Source organism: Echinops telfairi, unplaced genomic scaffold (assembly GCF_000313985.2).
Source record: "Echinops telfairi isolate 266 unplaced genomic scaffold, ASM31398v2 ScPeMD7_5868;HRSCAF=6743_0, whole genome shotgun sequence".
NCBI lineage: Eukaryota > Metazoa > Chordata > Mammalia > Afrosoricida > Tenrecidae > Echinops > Echinops telfairi.
The window spans coordinates 16763138-16770220 of NW_022109767.1; the positions used below are offsets into that span (position 1 = coordinate 16763138).

At 38.8% G+C, this 7083-nt stretch overlaps 1 pseudogene; it reads right to left on the reverse strand.

Moving 5' to 3' along the window:
* Positions 1 to 4043: 4043 nt before the first annotated feature.
* Positions 4044 to 4170, reverse strand: LOC115871498 (annotated as a pseudogene).
* Between the last annotated feature and the right edge of the window lie 2913 nt (positions 4171 to 7083).

The following is a 7083-nucleotide window of genomic DNA, read 5'->3' on the forward strand; positions in this document are numbered from 1 at the left end:
TAGACTCCACCCCTTCACTTGTAATCTTCTCAAATTGACAACAGATTATATATCTACCACAATAAGTATTTGTTAAATCCATGAGATTAATTAGTTACTTAATCACTTGGCATAATTTCAGCTCTCAGAAGGGAAACATTACCCAAATAAGCAGTAAATTTAAAATTAATTGGTTTGACTCCTTTTTTTAATCTTGCACAGTAAATGGTACAAAAATTTCCCTGTATACATACAGCATTGATTTACTACATAGGTTTCCGATTGCTTTCCTAACAAATTATCATAAATTTAGTGAAATGAAACACAGAAACATTATTCTCTTTCTGCTCCAGGAGTCGAACATCTGAAATGAGTCTTCTATGAATAAAAGTAAGATGGAAACAGGGCTGGTTCTTGCTTGAGGTTTCAGAAAAGAAAGACTTTGTCTCTCCATTTACCAGCTTCCTCCCTCATGTCCCCTGTCCTCACATCCCTTCAAACACTTGTTTTCCTCTACATGTGTCCTCTTACTGACTATAATCTACCTCCCTCCTTCTTTATAAAGACCCACACGGAGCCACACAAGAAAATTTCCCCATTTTAAGATTTATCACTTAATTACAACTACAAAGTACACTTTACCACGTAAGGCAGTGGTTCTTAACCCTCCTAATGCCACGACCCTTTAATACAGTTCCTCATGCTGTGGTGACACCCGTCCCCAGCCATAAAATTATTTTTGTTGCTACTTCATAACTGTAATTTTGCTACTGTTATGAATCGGGCGAGCCCTATGAAAGGGTTGTTCGACCCTCAAAGGGGTCGCGATTCATAGGTTGAGAACCGCTGATGTAAGGTAACATGTTCACATGTTCCAAGGACATGGGAGCCATTTGTCAGCCTATCACAGCAAAAATTGGTAGCCCACATACAGAAAAATCTGTTGAATTTTCTCTCTTTGAAGGGAGAAAAATGTTATTTATTCTAAATAAAGTCCTTTCTGCAACAGAGTTTCAAATGACTGAAAAAAATTAGTTTGGCTGCTCAAAAGATTTTTTTATTATAATCATTTGCAAATCTCATGAAGCTTTGTTATTGTCTCCTCCATTCTGAGTGCACAGCTGTCCCCGCAATGACATGCTTGAGTTAGAGGGTATAGAAATCACTTGTAGGAAGCTATCCTGATTTGTTTTTGGTATTTATGACAAGACTTTTTTTTCTTGACTGTATCTTGTGCAGTGATTAGGTGCCATAAATTAGCTTCATTTTTCTAACTTACTAAAGGAACTCTCCTAGACCACTCTAGAATAATTATTATTTATCCAAATGCACAATCATGCATGTATGTGCACATAGACACATACATACTTCAATACAGATGCCATCTAATTTTCAAATTTAAATGCAAATTTAGGAAATATTAGGATTTCCCACCCCTCCACAACCACGTTACAAACTAGCCCTTTGTTAATGAACCATTTGGTCACTTAATGACCATTTTAAAATTGAATTCAGTGTAGCCATCTTTAACATGTAAAGCATCCAATTATGCAATTTTATATGTGAAAATCATTATTGATAGTTGTTTAAATTATACAATCTATCACAAATTTTACCACAGCTTTTAGTACAAAGCTCTAATTTGAGTCTTTCTCACCAAAACGATAGTAGGAAATGAAAATGAAAATTGTGAAGCATGACTATAAAGTCACAAAATTGACTATATTTCACTCGAACATCTGCCTCCTTATTTTACAAATGTATTTTGTATACTCAGAGAGATTATCACAAAGAACAATTCTAGCACATATCCACATACTGTATAAACCAAGACTGACAAGCATTTTTACATATACAGATATTAAATCATTCTTATAAATTCATTCTATGTTTACATACTGATTAAGGACAAGAGAGACTGAATATTTAAAATAAAACAGCAACAATGAATGTCAGAGGCACTGAATGCATTGATTTTATTACGATGGGTAAGGTTTTGTGCTAACTTGACTAGTCCCGAATCCTCAGGGGTTTGGCTGTCAAGACTTCGTACCCATGGGGCATGAGGAGATTTCCAATATATGTGGATACTGTAGAAAGCTTGCTTGCTTTTTGTTGGGTCTGGCTATTTCATGCGGCTCATTGTCTGACCTCCAGGTCTTTGGACTTGAACTGATAGTACAAGCTTGCTGTTCACTTTTATTTTTTTCATGTGCATATGTGGTAACTAAAAAATATCATGGCTTGGGTCCATGGCATCTAAATCCTCAAAGGGACATTTTTACTTTTGAACCCTTTAAAGAGTTGTTTTGCAACAGGTTTGCTGAATGCACGACATCGTTTGATTGTGTGGCTGTTACTCCTATGGGCACGGATTGTGGATGCGAGTAAAATGAAATCATTGATAATCAATAATTTCTCTATTTTTCATATTTTTATTGATCCAGGTGTGAAGATTTTTGTTTCCTTTATCAGTGAGTGTTTCAAGTTCTCTACACTTTTTGCAAGCAAGGTTGTACCACAGTTGGTAATGAGTCATCCGCAAATCCTGATGATAGGAACTTCATAGCATTTAGTTAGTTTCTCTGATTATATTCTCAACATACAGATTGAATAATATGGTGAAAAGATGTAACCCTGATATATAACTTTGCTGATATTAAACCATATAGTATCTCTTTATTTGGCTCAAACAACTGCCTCTTGGTCTATTTAGTTTCCACATGAGCACAATTAAGTGTTCTGGAATTCCCATTCTTTGCAATATTTTCCATAAATTGCTTTGATCTATAGAGTCAAATATCTTTGCATAGTAAATAAAATAAAGCTAAACATCTTTTCGTATGCTCTTCTTTTAGGCAAAACCAGAAGTCAAGAATTTCTAGAAGTTCCCTTGTCTATGCACTGTTATAACTATTTCGAACTTATCTTCAGCAAAAGTTGATGTGTGTGTGATTTTAATGAGGGTGTTTATTGCTTCCAATTGGTTGGCCAGGTTTCTTGGCACTGAGCACTAATGACATTGAATACCCTTACTGAACCACATCTCAATTCATGAATCTCATTTTCCTAATGCCTTCAGTAAAGATTAAGCATCTTCCTTCTATATCATTGGTTTTTGATACTGTTCTACTTTTAAAAATGTTTAAAAGTAAACCATTGTTTTTGGTACAGTGACCCTGCATTCCTTCCATCTTCTCTTGATGTTTTTTTCATCATTCAATATTATGCTCATAGAAGTCTTCAATATTGCAAGCTGAAGCTTGATTTTTTTTTTTCAATTAATTTAGTTTCAGAGGCGGTGCATGTGTTCTTCTTGTTTCGGTCTCTAACTCTTGATCTTTGCAGATCTCATTATAATACATTACTTTGTCTACCTAAGCTGCCTTTTGAAATATTCTCTTCAGCTCTTTAATTCATTATTTCTTCCACTTGCTATACCTACTCTATGTTCAAAAGAAGTTTCAGAGTTTCTTCTGATACCTCCTTTGGTCTTTTTCGTTCTGAATTTTGAAAATCTTTTTATCATTAATAATATTCTTAAACTCATCTCACAACTCCTCCGGCAGTCATTCATGTTAAATATGAAAATCTATTCTTGCTATGGCCCCTAAATTCAAATAGGAAATACTTGTGATCCTACTTTGGCTCTCTTGCGCTTTTAAATGTTTTCTTCAACTTCAGCTTCTACTTGCATACGTCGTCTATTCTGTAGTTGGCCCTGGCTTTGTTCTGAGTGATGATACTGATCTTCTCTATCATCTCTTTACACAGGTATAGTAATTAGATTCCTGTGTATTCCACCCAGCAAGACCCCCATGTATAGTTACCATTTATTTTGCTGAAAAGGGTATTTGCAATGAATAAATTGCTGGTCTTGCAAAATTCTGTCTTACAATCTCCAGTGACATTTACATCATTGGCCTTCCTCTGAGTTTCACACATCTCAACAATGAAGTGAAAGCCCTTGCAGTCTCTCAGAAAAGTGCAGCTAGCTCTGCAGATTATGCCAATATCTAAGGATCAAAATCATATACCCATTCAATTGTTCCTACAGTTTACAAATTAGCTTTGTAGTTCTTTCTCACAGATCCAACCAATAGTTCTGCAAGTAAATCAAACCAGGCAGTTACTCTATGGTATTTCCAATGATGGGGTCACAAAGAAAGCCCCATTGGAATAGACCTCAACTGCACCTATGTTTTTGAGAAATATCTATAATTTTCTTTTTTAGCAATGCTGTGGTAGTGAGATGATATTGTGTTAATTAGACACTCCTGGCTAACGGTTGTGTCAGGCCTGTCCCTCAGGTCACAGCCTGATGCTGTCTCCTTTGGGGCGTGGCCTTTTCATATGGTGGGCCCTTTCTCCCCACTCATCTTCCTGCTTGATGGCCACACTGAGAGCTGCTGGCGCCTTGCCATGTTTCCAGCAACCTTGGATTCACTCAACTGCACCCACTGGCCTATGATCTTCCTGCATTCTGCACCATTGCATGGGGCTATATGAGTCTGAAAATAGACTTATGGACTAGGAACAGTCTTAAAGACTTGAGTTGGGGAGGTTCTTAAATATAGTGTCTAGTTAAGACTCACCCGCCTGGAGATCCTGCTGCCAGACCAGAAAATTGGGAGGTAAGGTGAAGGAAACTGGGACGTGGAGTACTGAAATTAGAACTAGGTTACTAGGGTCTGTGCTGAACCCCTTTTGGGTGATTTCCACTCACAAAGCAAAGCAAGAACACACTACATCACTCTAGGTTTGGAGAGCTGGACTTGCGGGGTCCAAATGAAGAGCTACCCCCACCCTTTTGCAGTGAGTAGCGATTTCCCCAGGCTGACACCCTAAAGGGGACATAATCCCAGACATGAGGAGAACCCCACACCAGAGCTCTCCCCGCTGATAGCTGCCTTGAACTCATAGCCTGTGGAGTGGGAGTGGAGGGTAGCCATAATTTGGAGTAGAAGAAAAAGCAGAAATTTAGCTGAGGCAGATCATGGTGTGGGAGAAAATAGGCAGATAATCATAGTCTGCTCTACACATCAGACAAGATCACATAAGAGACAATTAAAAAGGTAGTACCCTTTATAATAGACAAGCCCAAACTGAAATATCTAGGGATATACTTGACTAAAACAGTGAAAGATGTGTACGAGGAAAATTATAAAACAATATAACAAGAAACCAAGAGTGACCTCAACAAATGGAAGAACATCCCATGCTCGTTGATTGGAAGACTCAATATAGTTAAGTCATTTCTGCTCAAGGCACTATATAAATTCAATGCTATCCCAATATGGATACCATTAACCTACATCAAAGAATTGGAAAAACTGATTACCAACTTCATATGGAGGGGGAAGAAGCCCAGAATTAGCAGAGAACTCCTGAAGAAGAAGGACAAAGTGGGAGGGCTTGCTCTACCTGACTTTAGCATGTATTATATGGCCACAGTAGTCAAAACAGTGTGGTATTGGTATAACGACAGATATTCAGACCAATGGAAAAGAGCTGAAGACCTAGAAATAAAATCATTGGCATACAGACAACTGATTGCTGATAAGGGTCCAAAAAAATATCAAATGGGAAGTGGATGCACTCTTCAATAAATGGTGCTGGAAAAAATGGATATCTACCTGCAGAAAAATGAAACAAGACCCTTATCTCATTCCATGAACAAGAATAAACTCAAGGTGGATCACAGATCTTGAGGTAAAATCCCAAACAATTAGGGCCATTAATGAGGGAATTGGGACAAACCTGAGAACCTTAACACAGGGAATGCATAGGTGATCAGAAATAGGGAAGGATACAAATACAGAGGAGTCACAAATTGACAAGTGATATACTGAAGATAAAATGCCTGTGTACATCGAAAGAATTCACCAAGAGTGTAATAAGAGAGCCCACCAACTGGGCAAACATCTTTAGCAATGATACATCAGACAAAGGCCTTATTACTAAAATCTACCATAATTTGCAAGCTTACAATAAGAGAAAAACTAACTGCCCACTGAGGAAGTGGGCAAAGGACCTGAACAGAGGTTTCACAGGGCCAGATGGCCAATGAACATATGAGAAAATGTTCCAGATCTCTAGCCATAAGAGAAATGCAAATTAAAACAACTATGAGATACCACCAAACACTGTCAAAGATAGCCCAATTCAAAAAATCAGAAAGCAATAAGTGTTGGAGGGGCTGTGGTGGGACAGGAACTCTCATCCACTGCTGGTGGACCTGTAGGTATGTACAGGTAGCTAATATATAAAACAGATGGCAATTGAGCTACCATATGTCCCAGCAATCCCCCTGCTGGACAGATACCCAAAAGAGGCAAGAAACAAACCACGGCCAGACATCTGTGCTTCAATGTTCATCACGGCCCAGTTCACAGTTGCAAGGAATTGGAAACAACCTAAATGTCCATGAACAGACAAATGGATTAAAAAACTGTGGTACATACCTGCAGTGGAATACTATGCATTGCTAAAAAGCAATGATAAAAGCATGAAGCATATTGCCGCATGGGAAGAACTGGAGGAAATTAATGCTAAGTGAAGTAAGCCAAGCGCAAAAGGAGAAGTACAATGTGAGTCCGCTGAAGTAAGTTTAAAAAAAATGCAAAAGGGTCACAGGGAGGAAGATACTGTATACGAACACTCCTGGTGTGAGGTCCAGGTAGTATGACAGGTGCCAGACCAAATCCAGGGGTACATATGGTAGCCAATTAAAAATGGAGGGGAGAGGTAAGGGGGAAAATATGATAGAAATGTGTAGCACGGGAACAGGGCATTAACCCACCCAATGGGGAGGGTATTGTTTATATCTCCACAGAGAAAGAGGGACCAGACTTAAACCCGGTGTTCCAGGATGCAAATGCAGTGTGCTGGCATGGAGAGGGGAGCCAGTGGATGGATCTGAGGGCCTGGCTCTAATCTGAGCTACGTGGACAACCGCCCCTCCCACCAGAAGAATTTACTTTAGAGGACAGCACTGAAGCTGCAGCTCGGGGAGAGGGACGTGTCTGATCAGAGCACACGGGAGCAAATGAAGGGTGAGGAAGAGAGTGGAGTGCATCCTGGGCCACCAAGCCTTGAAGACGA